We start from the raw sequence: 15,070 nt of genomic DNA on the forward strand, positions 1-15,070 counted from the left end.
TGATATACTAATAGACATGAATGGCAGCAGCGCATACTTACTCGAAGAAGAGCTACAAATAATTGGATAGAGTTAGCAGATGAGACTGAAGAAAGAAAACAAACAGGAATAGGTAAGAATTAGGAAAGATTTGTTAGTGTTGATAATGCTGACAATGTGACAGAGTACCCGATCGCCGTAGGACAGCTTATATTTATGGAGAGAGAAGCTACATCACTCGTAACAGGAAAAGCTTTAATCTTCTCTTGAAGGCAGCGTAGTTTCGGATCAGTCGCAGGTTACTCCGTAGATCGTTGCTGCGACGTATAGCTGAAATGAAGAAGCAGACAGAGATAGATTTGCTTGACGTGTCAGACCTATTACGGTTAAGGAATAATGACAGCTGTTTCATATGCTAGGCGAGACACGGACAGCACTAGGTTAGAAATTGATCAAGAAGCCAGAGCATTTGAAAATCACGTCACTTGTTTGATCGCATCAACTCTAAAACCTCGTAACAAGGAATGTTACACACGTATGTAGCCTAGACATTCATGGATAGCTAATTTCTTTGAGGAGGATTGTATTTATGTTAAAATATTTATTTATAATTATTTTTGGGTCGTCTGGTGTTAATGCCAAATTCAACAGCATGAGGATGGTGTAGTATAGATTCGACAGGACGAAAGACTGTACTGGTTTTAGTTCCTCTTTTCTTTAAAATATTTTTATGAACTTTTAAATCGAATGTTAGCAAGACTAATATTGCCTGCATGGTGTGACAATTTTGTCTTCCGAGTTTAGATACGTAAATTGTACCCTTGTCTTTTATTCTCTTTTGTAGAGAGCTGGGTTTAGTAGTGGAGGAGCAGGTGATTCACGAAAATGTTCGCCGACGAACTTTCGGTGCGATATGACCACCACCTGTGACTTCTGTGGATACACGTTAAGAGTAACGTTTTGTGGTCGTCGTGACGATGAGCGGTAGTTACAACAATGTAAGACAGATGAAAAGTCATTGCGCGTAGCGAGAAAAACAACGGATCAACGGGTAAAGGCTGTGTGAGGATTGAAAATATTTTTTATTCATGGTCACTTCTGGGTTGCTGTTTAACGGTTTCGAGGTCAGTACTTTTTGTCCAACTTTCAACCCAGTAGTGGATTTCTTCTAGTAAGTCTACTAGATATCGCTTTTACAGCTGCCATACTCTTTATTTAGCCGGCTGGAGTGGCCGTGCGGTTCTAGGCGCTACAGTCTGGAACTGAGCGACCGCTACGGTCGCAGGTTCGAATCCTGCCTCGGGCATGGATGTGTGTGATGTCCTTAGGTTAGTTAGGTTTAATTAGTTCTATGTTCTAGGCGAATGATGACCTCAGAAGTTAAGTCGCATAGTGCTCAGAGCCATTTGAACCATTTTTGAACTCTTTATTTCTGTATTCAAAAATGAATATTTGAGAGTGTAACGGAGTGCACGATGTCATTTACTGTTCATGTAAGAATCGCATACGTTCGAAGTTTCCAGGATTGGAAAGGAGACAAGAATTTCGCACATGCGTTTTTTGTCAAAAACTAAAGACGCGTAACAGAATGGATATCTTCCCCGTCTTTCAACGTGATCAGTATGTTTACAAATTGCAATTCTATTTAGAAGTGTTTCTTTCAATATTTCTGACGGCGATTATCGGTTGCAAAGAATAAAGCTCTCTGGAGTGCTAGAAGCGCTACAACGTTATCCTACAAGTCTGTTTCATCAACACCACCTAGAGACAAGGCCTAACAACCACATCGTGACCTCATAGCCAAGCGGCGATCTAATATAAAGCAGCCAATACCAAAAGAATTGAGTGGCTCGTAAAAAATACGATTTTTGAGTTGATGTTTAAATAAGTGCAGTTAACAGAGAAAACACGTATAGTTGTTTATGTGGAGATGAGGTAAGAACATTTAAGAAGGTGTAACTTCGATTAATGTCGAGCGAAGAATATACGAGTACAACACATCTAACAACTTTGTAACCAAAGCTGCTGACGTCTTTGAAGAAGTGCATTATTTCTGCACGTATAAACTATTAGGAACATCTGCAGCATTGCTAAATATAAAGTAGTTGCTTGACAAAACATTCACACGTTTATAATTAATATTTTTTATACGAAACACTAAGGTATGTGCACCACAGTTGGTTGTATTCACATAATTTTCTGTTACCAGTACAACTTCAATAACAAATTCAGTGACTAGAATTTTGCTCAATTAATCTCATTTTAAATGGACGTCCTCTTCCAAATAATGAACGATCATAGTACACACTAAGTAATGGGACCACATACAGATTGATACACATAAAAATAATACACTCTTCTTTCACAATTTTCACCCAATTGTTCTGTAAAGATTTTACATTAATTTTATCCTTCATTTCCTGAAGGCTGTTATACGAAATTCTTTTTAAATACTCCTTATGGCTGCCTACAGTAACCTTCTTGCAACACTGGTGCCCCGACTGTGCTCCTTTTTCTTCTTGTCCCTGGTCTTGACAGTTCTGCATTTGAGGATAGGCAGGCTGGATGGATAAGAAAAATTTCTGGCATGACGTTTGAATCAAGCCGTGGTTCTGAAATGGGAACAGTTACTGTTTTTCTGCCTGTGGCACATATTTCCCATATAATGTCGCCAGCCTTGAAATGCCTGTAATTCACCTGAAAATGAGCACTGATGTACATTAATCGTAATATATTGAAGCCAAGTGATCCGGAGAAGAATGATATCCCATAATCTAAACCACGCATTACTAAATTACATCCAAATCAAAATTTACCACTGAATAATTAGTAACTGTGAAATCCTGTCTTGTAACTGAATGGAGCCATTTCTGTCTCATTTCATCGTCTATAGGAAACCTGAACATATGAACCTTGTTCCCTGCTGCGTGATTTCCATTACCTTTTGGTGAGCAACACTTCATAACCGTATAGAAGGTGAAATGTATAAACGTATATCATGTTGTGTTAAACTCACACATACACAACTTACTAACACACAATACTATTTTTGTGTACTTAATCTCGTAACGATCACATAGCACAACGCGTTTCTTATACCAAACACGCTGTTGATACAACGCAAGACAGATATTGACCTCCGCCACTTCTCGCTGACGTCACAACTTCGAGCTCTCGCATTTAGGTGGTGTTGATTTCATACGAATTTGTTGGTGAATATGAGAGAAAACCATCGAACAGGCCAAAACCTCTTAAATGTAAATGTAAAGTCAAATAAACTTATAAGGCTTGCTGTAATGGATAGCTGAAACAAAATATTTGACATCAAAATGAGTGTATATTGTCCCCAGGCGGCGAACGCCTTCAACTGTCTTTGTTGTGGTCTTCAGTCCGTCTTCACGCTAGTCTGTCCTGTTGAAGCTTCTTCATCTTCGTGCAACTACTGTAAACTACATCCATTTAAACCCGTTTACTGTTTTCAACCCTTTGGACTCTCATACAATTACTGTTCTCCGCATTCCTTCCGATACCCTGCCAATGCCTTCGTGCCTCAGGGTACGTCCTCTCAACCAGTTCTTTCATTTAGTCAAGTTGTCTCATAATGTTTCTTCCTAGTTCTCTTCAGTACCTCCTCATTATTTACGTTATCTACCCATCTAACCTTCAGCATTATTCTAAAGCACCACATTTTAAAAACTTCTATTCTCTTCTAGCCTGAACCGCTTATTGCCCATGTTCCATTTCTTTACAAGGCTACACTCCAAATACCTTCACATAAGAGTTGTTAACACTTATATTGATATTAGATGTTCACTTGTCCCTATCTCACAGAGGCTTTCTTGCTTTTGATGGTCTGCATTTTATTTGCTGTCGATTCCACCCGTCATCAGATATTTTGCTGCCAAAATTGCACTACATTTAGTGTCTCATTTCCCAACGTAATTGCATCAGAATTACTTGATTCCATTCGACTATATTCGAATACCTTTATTTCGGGTTCATGTTCATTTTTATAATCTCTTTCCGAGACAGTCCCCATACACTTCAAATGCTCTCCCAAGTCCTTTGGCGTCTCGGAAAGAACTGCAATGTCATCGGCAGTCCTCCCGGAATTTCAAGCCCCTTTCCACACTTCTCCCTGCGCTTCTTCACAGCCTGCTCACTATACAGATTCCCTTCAATCATACGGTGATGACAGCAAAGAGAAAAGTGGAACAGCCTTCAGTTGTGGCATTAATAAATTTCAAATATGAAGATTTATCGACCTACCTTTATTTTGAACAAATCATGATTCTTACAGACTGATATAGCGCTCTCTGACGTTACGGTTGTGATAGCAGACGGACGCTTCATTTCATAGCGCTAGGCACATTATTATTGCGGAAAAGCCCTTACTATCCTTCTAACAAACAAGATGAAAGTGTAAAAATTGTATTTATTAATCACAAGTACGATGGATCACAGCAGCAAATGAAATTATGTATTTCTGAAGTTTTCTGCCAAGGAGAAAGTGACGACGACGGCGACGACGAGGCAAGAGGTAAAACTTTAATTAATTTCCACCAAAGTCCGGTTTCCCCAACAGCGAGGAACATGAGAAGTGAGAGTGACACAGGATTTCGTTTACGTGGAGCCAGTCGTCTTCGAAAAGTTTGAGGTTCTACTGTTTTAGAACGATTTTGAATGACACACCAGGTAATCAGTAATGTTAGTCTGTCGTTTAAAAATCTGAAAATACTATCGTTTAAGAATTAAAACGACACGAGAAATTCAACAAAAAGGTACTGCATATCACAATTACTAAGACTTCCTCTAAAGCAAGTTTTGAGTTGCAGGAATTATTGCATTTAAAAAAAAAATAATAAATTAGACGAAGTGTCTTACAGTAGAACATGAGGGTGGAAGTGGAGGCCGTTATATGCGATATAACTGATACATGGAAACTAAACTGGAAAAATATTTATTGACACCATTATGTTCAAAGCGTATAGTTGTGAGCCTTTTGTTAAAATTAACAAAAATGGTTCAAATGGCTCTGAGCACTATGGGACTTAACATCTGTGGTCATCAGTCCCCTAGAACATAGAACCACTTAAACCTAACTAACCTAAGGACATCACACACATCCACGCCCGAGGCAGGATTCGAACCTGTGACGTAGATGTCGCGCGATTCCAGACTGAAGCGCCTAGACCCACTCGGCCACACCGGCCGGCTAAATATTAACAACAACACAAAAAATACTTCTTCAGCTGTCTTCCAAAACGAATCAGTTAACGGTATGGAAACTGAATACTTCTTCAGAAAATTTACTGTGGTAAGAAGCTATTCTTGAACGCTGTACCAAACAACATAGTCTTGTAAAACGACAGTTATTGGAAAACGAATAGTCAAGTCGCTCGCTGGACGGTACAGCTGGTAGAACAAAAATTAGAAGTTCCCACGAGCCACTATGAAGCACACTCGTCGTGAATGCTAAATCCGTGCTGAGCACAAGTAATGAAAAAGTTAATGTTTCTAGCTACAGTCACCAAAACGATGGCAAAGTCCAGATGTGTCGAGGTGGCAGAGACCGGTCCCAGGGCTCAAGACGTCTTTGTTGATGAGCAGCAATAGTTGGCAGAATAGACAGGGATGGAAGGCGGTGGCTCTGGTGAAGTTCATCGGTTCCGAGCTGGCTATGTCTCTTCCTTATTTTGCCTCGGTGCGAACTTAAAACTTCGTTGCGCAGACTGTCCGAAAGAATAGACACCGCGCATTCATAAAAGTGATACTCCTAGATGGACAATATAGCCATCTTATTCAGTCTGGATACACTAATACGAACGATCTCCTATGGGAATCTCAAGTTAGCGAACGGGAGTGGAGAAAGACTGTGGACAGCTAGCGCTCAGTGGGAATGTTGATCCGCCTTAAGCCGTGCCGAGATAATCCGCGCAGGTGGGATCACTCTGTGTCCCGGATGGCACAGTGGTTAACGTACCTGCCCAGTAAACAGGAGATTCCGGATTCGAGTCCCAGTCATATACACATTTTCACTCGTCGGCTCCGATTCCGTGTAACGTCCCGCTGCAGCTGGTAGCAGTGATGCCCTTCAATTTAGAGATTGAAATTTTGTCGCGGCTAACAGCGTCGCCCTCTGATGGTCTAGTCGCTGACTTCTTGGCCCTGCCGCGGTTCGAGTGGACTGTGCGGCCGGCAGACATTCGGCTGCCAGGTTCCGTGGTAGGTATGCTACAGCGCCAGCTCAGTTGTTTCGCCACACAAGCAGTGTGACTGTGAGCAGTCCCATACTCGGTACACTCACATCCGCCCCATTACCGTACAGTACTGCAGTCACTTTGGATCCTAAAAGCCCGGTCACTGTTATTTTCAGTTGTGTTGCTATCTTCAATCTCTACATCTACATCTACATCCGTACTCCGCAAGCCACCCAACGGTGTGCGGCGGAGGGCACTTTACGTGCCACTGTCATTACCTCCCTTTCCTGTTCCAGTCGCGTATGGTTCGCGGGAAGAACGACTGCCGGAAAGCCTCCGTGCGCGCTCGACTCTCTCTAATTTTACATTCGTGATCTCCTCGGGAGGTATAAGTAGGGGGAAGCAATATATTCCGTCCGCATCTCGTGGTCGTGCGGTAGCGTTCTCGCTTCCCACGCCCGGGTTCCCGGGTTCGATTCCCGGCGGGGTCAGGGATTTTCTCTACCTCGTGATGGCTGGGTGTTGTGTGCTGTCCTTAGGTTAGTTAGGTTTAAGTAGTTCTAAGTTCTAGGGGACTTATGACCACAGCAGTTGAGTCCCATAGTGCTCAGAGCCATTTGAACCATTTTGAAGCAATATATTCCATACCTCATCCACAAACGCACCCTCTCGTAACTTGGACAGCAAGCTACACCGCGATGCAGAGCGCCTCTCTTGCAGACTCTGCCACTTGAGTTTGTTAAACATCTCCGTAACGCTATCAGGCTTACCAAATAACCCTGTGACGAAACGCATCGCTCTTCTTTGGAACTTCTCTATCTCCTCTGTCAACCCGATCTGGAACGGATCTCACACTGATGACCAATACTCAAGTATAGGTCGAACGAGTGTTTTGTAAGCCACCTCCTTTGTTGATGGACTACATTTTCTAAGAACTCTCCCAATTAATCTCAACCGGGCACCCGCCTTACCAACAATAAATTTTATATGATAATTCCACCTCAAATTGTTCCGTACGCATAGTCCCAGATATTTTACAGAAGTAACTGCTACCAGTGTTTGTTCCGCTATGATATAGTCATACAATAAAGGGTCCTTCTTTCTATGTATTCGCAATACGTTACATTTGTCTATGTTAAGGGTCAGTTGCCACTCCTTGCACCAAGTACCTATCCGCTGCAGATCTTCCTGCATTTCGCTGCAATTTTCTAGTGCTGCAACTTCTCTGTATACTACAGACAGCATCATCCGCGAAAAGCCGCATGGAACTTCCGACAGTATCTACTAGGTCATTCATATTTATTGTGAAAAGCAATGGTCCCAGAACCCTCCTTTGTTGCGCGCCAGAGGTTACTTTAACGTCTGTAGACGTCTCTCCATTGAGAACAACATGTTTTGTTCTGTTTGTTAAAAACTCTTCAATCCAGCCACACAGCTGGTCTGATATTCCGTAGGTTCTTACTTCGTTTATCAGGTGACAGTGCGGAACTGTATCGAATGCATTCCGGAAGTCAAGTAAAATGGCATCTACCTGGGAGCCTGTATCTAATATTTTCTGGGTCTCGTGAACAAGTAAAGCGAGCCGGGTCTCACACGATCGGTGTTTCCGGAATCCATGTTGGTTCCTACAGAGTAGATTCTGGGTTTCCAGAAATGACATGATACGCGAGCAAAAACATGTTCTAAAATTCTTCAACAGATCGATGTCAGAGATATATGCCTATAGTTTTGAGCATCTGCTCGACGACCCTTCTTGAAAACTGGAGCTATCTGTGCTCTTTTCCAATCATTTGGAACCTTCCGTTCCTCTAGAGACTTGCGGTACACGGCTGTTAGAAGGGGGGCAAGTTCTTTTGCGTACTGTACCTGGAGTTACAGTCCGGTGTGCGATTTCAAATGACAGATGGAGTACTCTTCTAGTTACCTCACGCACCCCGACTGCAATTTGTACGTCAGTCAGGTGATTCAGCCCGCTGTGCTGCCATTCCATGGGGTGTTTTCCAACAAGATAACGCTCGCTCAAGAACCGCTCTTTAACCCAACATGCTGTACAGAGTGCCGTCATGTTGCGTTGGCCTGCTCAGTCACTAGATCTACACACGCGGTACATCATCGGACGACAATTGCAGCGTTATCCTAAACAGCATTAATCGTCCCTAAACTGCCACCAGTGATTTTCAGTATTTGACTATGTAGATTACAATATCCTACACTGAATTTCACGTACATTTAAATGTAAAGCCACAATTAAAGCACGTAGCACTCTGCTGTAGGCGAGGGGACTCACTGTAGCTCATAAACCAGCAGAGAAACATCTCCTAGAAAATTCATGGAGGTACAGCTCGCACACGACCAGGCCCGGAGTTTGGACCGGACAGTGCTTTGGAGGGAGGCAACAAGGTGACGGGCGACCAAAGTCACAATACGGACTACATCACCAGGCTGCCTGGAGAAGATGTTCTTAACAACCTGTGTGCGGTTGGGAGATACGTATCGTTTTCTGCCAAGTCCCGGAAAGGCGGCTATTGTGGAAAGTACTGCAGGCAGTCAGAATTCATCGAAATACATGGGCCGCAAGATAACATCTCAGCGAATGGAATGGGAACAGAAAGCTCAGGAGACCTTTGGAAAGCCGTGCGGGATTAGCCGAACGGTCTAGGGCGCTGCAGTCATGGACTGTGCTGCTGGTCCCAGCGGAGGTTCGAGTCCTCCCTCACGCATGGGTGTGCGTGTTTGTACTTATGATAATTTAGGTTAAGTAGTGTGCAAGCTTAGGGACTGCTGACCTTAGCAGTTAAGTTCCATAAGATTTCACACACATCTGAACATTTTTAAGACCTTTGGAAGTACTAAGGAATGACGAGATACGTTTGAAGGTCTCTAACGCTATAGATACGGCAATAAGGAATAGCGCAGTAGGCAGTACAGTTGAAGAGGAATGGACATCTCTAAAAAGGGCCATCACAGAAGTTGGGAAGGAAAACATAGGTACAAAGAAGGTAGTTGTGAAGAAACCATGGGCAACAGAAGAAATACTTCAGTTGATTGATGAAAGGAGGAAGTACAAACATGTTCCGGGAAAATCAGAAATACAAGTCGCTGAGTAATGAAATAAATAGGAAGTGCAGGGAAGCTAAGACGAAATGGCTGCAGGAAAAATGTGAAGACATCGAAAAAGATATGGCTGTCGGAAGCACAGACTCAGCATACAGGAAAGTCAAAACAACCTTTGGTGACATTAAAAGCAACGGTGGTAACATTAAGAGTGCAACGGGAATTCCACTGTTAAATGCAGAGGAGAGAGCAGATAGGTGGAAAGAATACATTGAAAGCCTCTATGAGGGTGAAGATTTGTCTGATGTGATAGAAAAAGAAACAGGAGTCGATTTAGAAGAGATAGGGGATCCAGTATTAGAATCGGAATTTAAGAGAGCTTTGGAGGACTTACGGTCAAATAAGGCAGAAGGAATAGATGACATTCCATCAGAATTTCTAAAATCATTGGGGCAAGTGGCAACAAAACGACTATTCACGTTGGTGTGTTGAATATATGAGTCTGGCGACATACCATCTGACTTTCGGAAAAGCATCATCCACACAATTCCGAAGACGGCAAGAGCTGACAAGTGCGAGAATTATCGCACAATCAGCTTAACAGCTCATGCATCGAAGCTGCTTGCAGGAATAATATACAGAAGAATGGAAAAGAAAATTGAGAATGCGCTAGGTGACGATCAGTTTGGCTTTAGGAAAAGTAAAGGGACGAGAGAGGCAATTCTGACGTTACGGCTAATAATGGAAGCAAGGCTAAAGAAAAATCAAGACACTTTCATAGGATATGTCGACCTGGAAAAAGCGTTCGACAATATAAAATGGTGCAAGCTGTTCGAGATTCTGAAAAAAGTAGGGGTAAGCTATAGGGAGAGACGGGTCATATACAGTATGTATAACAACCAAGAGGGAATAATAAGAGTGGACGATCAAGAACGAAGTGCTCGTATTAAGAAGGGTGTTAGACACGGCTGTAGCCTTTCGTCCCTACTCTTCAATCTGTACATCGAGGAAGCAATGATGGAAATAAAAGAAAGGTTCAGAAGTGGAATTAAAATACAAGGTGAAAGGATATCAATGATACGATTCGCTGTTGACATTGCTATCCTGAGTGAAAGTGAAGAAGAATTAAATGATCTGCTGAACGGAATGAACAGTCTAATGAGTACACAGTATGGTTTGAGAGTAAATCGGAGAAAGACGAAGGTAATGAGAAGTAGTAGAAATGAGAACAGCGAGAAACTTAACATCAGGATTGATGGTCACGAAGTCAATGAAGTTAAGGAATTCTGCTACCTAGACAGTAAAATAACCAATGACGGACGGAGCAAGGAGGACATCAAAAGCAGACTCGGTATGGCAAAAAAGGCATTTCTGGCCAAGAGAAGTCTACTAATATCAAATACCGGCCTTACTTTAAGGAAGAAATTTCTGAGGATGTACGTCTGGAGTACAGCATTGTATGGTAGTGAAACATGGACTGTGGGAAAACCGGAACAGAAGAGAATCGAAGCATTTGAGATGTGGTGCTATAGACGAATGTTGAAAATTAGGTGGACTGATAAGGTAAGGAATGAGGAGGTTCTATGCAGAATCGGAGAGGAAAGGAATATGTGGAAAACACTGATAAGGAGAAGGGACAGGATGATAGGACATCTGCTAAGACATTGGGGAATGACTTCCATGGTACTAGAGGGAGCTGTAGAGGGCAAAAACTGTAGTGGAAGACAGAGATTGGAATACGTCAGGCAAATAATTGAGGACGTAGGTTGCAAGTGCTACTCTGAGATGAAGAGGTTAGCACAGGAAAGGAATTCGTGGCGGGGCCGCATCAAACCAGTCAGTAGACTGATGACCAAAAAAAAAAAAAAAAAAAGACCTTTGGAAATGGCAACAAACCAACACCGTTCTCAGGTCTTGAAAGAGCTCGATGTTTAACGAAATATAAAAGCAGCTACCAGTTGGTTAACATAAATAATTTAGAAGTGGGAGTAAAAAATACGGCGGAGTTTTCAGAGGTCTATCCTTACTGGCCAGAATCTGAACATAGAAAGAAGGAGAGAGTAGCGCATAGTTTTGGAGTGACAAGCATAACGAATTTTATAACAGAGTAACCACCTGAAATGAGAGTAAGCGAGGGAGACCAATATAGAACTGAGTCTTCCTTGTCGGAAGCGCACCGCAGAAAGTCATTTAATAGACACGTACCTTCCTAGGCAGTCACATCTTCTTATTCTAGCGTCTTGAAAGATTGATCTGTCCTCGGTCAACGTTTATCAGCATATCACGTGGTGGGCGGGCTTCAGATCCGTGACGAGGGGCACTCGTCGAACTGAAATGAACTTCGACGCAGAAAGAGCACAAATTATTGGTACAGAGTCAATGAGTGCTTGTGCAGTCACCTCGGCAGCCATCTCCAGGTTACGGGTACGATGAGATCCTGGCGCAGCAGCGAGGCGAACTGCAGGGAGAGTCAGTAATTTTTAAAGATCTTCAGTAATTTCAGTCTTCATTCTGAAGACTTGATTGCAGTTAGAGGTTCAACTCCGGCATTAAATGTACACACATATCCTTCTGAAAATTTCCTATTTCATGTACTTTTTGGCAATAACGGTATGACTTCCCTGAATGTAATAATGTTTTATCCAGATATGTGTTCATTTGAATCACTTTTTGGGTTCTCGTCCAGGTTTGTTAAGGCATTAGCCTATTATTTTCAGTGATTGTTAATCCATTTCTTTTCAGTTTATGTGGAACAGGTGTGACGTAAAGTCACTTAATTCGTCTATCGAACGGGGCTACTTTCTGTACATGAAAGTATGGTAATGGTTCTACAGTTCTACCTGCACATGTTATTATCTTTGTTTATGAATTATTTGTCAGTTTCCTTCCCCACAGTTCCCACTGCCTGAATCTGAAACAATAAGCCGGCCAGTGTGACCGAGCGGTTCTAGGTGCTTTAGTCAGGAACAGAGCAACAGCTACGGTCGCAGGTTCGAACCCTGCCTCGGGCATTGATGTGTGTGATTTCGTTAGGTTACTTAGGTTTAAGTAGTTTTAAGTTCTATGGGACTGATGACCTCAGATGTTAAGTCCCATATTGCTCTGAGCCATTTGAACCATTTTTTGAAACAATATTTCGTAAGAGACCACTTAAGTGCATCTGTAATTAGCATGTCTAGTTAGCAAATGCATGTCTAGTTAGTAGATTATGTCACATCATGAGGTTTCTATCGCGTGGCTTAATCGTAGGGACAGTATACGAAAACGTTTGTATATGCATGCATGCTTGAGTATCCGTATTTCAGTATTTGCCCTCTGTGATCGCACTCTTGAGGACAGGACAAGACGTCTTAAGGTGGTCGCGCTTGACTAAATGTCGTAATGATTCTGTGCCACGGGACGCTGTTTTAGTAGGAAAATGTAACTGCTTTTTTTTCATGAAATTTATTGGCTAAACAAACGATCTGTATTGTTCTTAAATGTTTAATGCATGTAAACTATTTATGTATGTAGGCTTTTGGATCGCAATCATCTGTATGTACAAAACAAAATTCGTTATGGAGCTACAAATGAGATTTATTTCATGGTACTTTATATTAAATGTGACTGGTTAATAAAGCCGCTGTAATACCCTCTATTTCAATTCAGTGCGTCCATTGGCCTTGGACGCGACTTGAACATAAAAAAAGGTCCTTAGACGTATCCACATTTAAAACACGACACGGCCATTGGCTGCGGACCTGCGCTTATATGTGAGGCGTAACGAAAGCGGTATTGGAAGTTTCCTGGTACTGTTGGCTATGTTGACCTCCAGTATCATTTCGAGCTCAGGCACTATCAGTGAATGTATGTTTGTACTCAAGTAATTAATTGCTGTTACATTTAAACTTTTTATTGAACACCGCTTTGTGTTCAGAGTTGACTGACAACTATATACTGCCCTTTAGAGCCTCAGTAGGTCTGACTTGAAAATGAATCTTTAGGGTTCGGAACCAGTCGCCTAAATACGTAAATACAGCAACTGTTGACAGAATCGTTGATAAATGCTTTAAGGAGTGAGAAAGTATTTGATTGGCAACTAAGACAACTCACCCGAAAATCTTAATTGAAACTGGAGCACAGGAACCACATATTTTTATTTCCCATATGAAAATAAAAGAATTTGTATCCTTGGATCTTTTTTCCCCTCATTCTTCTAATCCTGAGAGGTGGGCAGGTTGTTATGGAATAGACCTCGTTCTTTTCAGGTAAACACCGCCGTGGTAGGGTAAGAAGAATCCTAATTGCGAATATTTGGGAGGGGCTTTATAGTCCAGAAGTTCGTCTGATAACCAACGGAAACGCGCCAAACACAGTCATCACAAACAGGGGATTTTTCTCTATTTATGCGACAACGTTGACCATTGTCCCAATCAAAAATTAAAATTTTGTCTATGTGTGTATGTTATGCTCAGCAAATTTTGACACACACACTTTTGTTCTGTTTCTACTATACTGCCACGTAATAGAAAAGACACAGTATCGTGTGAACATATCTTAACGTCTTTCTACACTGTGAAAGTATTTATTTATGTATGTATTTATGTCGCCTGGTCAGATTACATATAAACAGATATCTTTAGTAAAATAGCATTACAGTGTGCATTATATGAGAAGTGAATGACAATAACAATAATAATAATAATAATAATACAACACAGAACAAAATTATAAATGAAGAACAAAAAGGATGTTGCAAAGGAGCACGAGGATGTAAAGAGCAACTGATAATAGATGCAGAGGTGACATATCAAGCTAAAACTAAACAAAGGTCGCTACACTACGCATACATTGATTACCGAGAAGCTTTTGATAGTGTATCCCACTCATGGTTACTACAAATATTGGAAATATACAAAGTAGATCCCAAATTGATACAGTTCCTGAACATTGTAATGAAAAATCGGAAAACCACACTTCATATCCAAACTAATTCAAATAATATCACATCACAGCCAATACAGATTAAGCGTGGAGTATACCAAGGAGTCTCACTAAGTCCTTTCTGGTTCTGGCTTGCTCTGAACCCACTATCCAACATGCTAAATAATACAAATTATAGATATAATATTACTGGAACATACCCACACAAAATCACACATTTGCTATACATGGATGATCTAAAACTACTGGCAGCAACAAATCAACAACTCAACCAATTACTAAAGATAACAGAAGTATTCAGCAATGATATAAATATGGCTTTTGGAACAGACAAATGTAATAAAAATAGCGTAGTCAAGGGAAAACACACTAAACAAGAAGATTACATATTGGATAACCACAGCGGCTCCATAGAAGCGATGGAAAAAACAGATGCCTGTAAATATCTAGGATACAGACAAAAAATAGGAACAGATAATACTAATATTAAAGAAGAACTAAAAGAAAAATATAGATAAAGGCTAACAAAAATACTGAAAACAGAATTGACAGCAAGAAACAAGACAAAAGCTATAAATACTTATGCTATACCAATATTGACCTACTCATTTGGAGTAGTGAAATGGAGTAACACAGACCTAGAAGCACTCAATACACTTACACGATCACAATGCCACAAATGTAGAATACATCACATACATTCAGCAACAGAAAGATTCACATTAAGTAGAAAGGAAGGAGGGAGGGGATTTATCGACATAAAAAAACCTACATTATGGACAGGTAGACAATTTAAGAAAATTCTTTCTAGAACGAGCAGAAACTAGCAAAATACACAAAGCAATCATTCATATAAATACATCGGCTCAACCACTGCAATTTCATAACCACTTCTACAACCCTTTAGATCTAAC

Source organism: Schistocerca serialis, chromosome 8 (assembly GCF_023864345.2).
Source record: "Schistocerca serialis cubense isolate TAMUIC-IGC-003099 chromosome 8, iqSchSeri2.2, whole genome shotgun sequence".
NCBI classification, from domain to species: Eukaryota; Metazoa; Arthropoda; class Insecta; order Orthoptera; family Acrididae; genus Schistocerca; species Schistocerca serialis.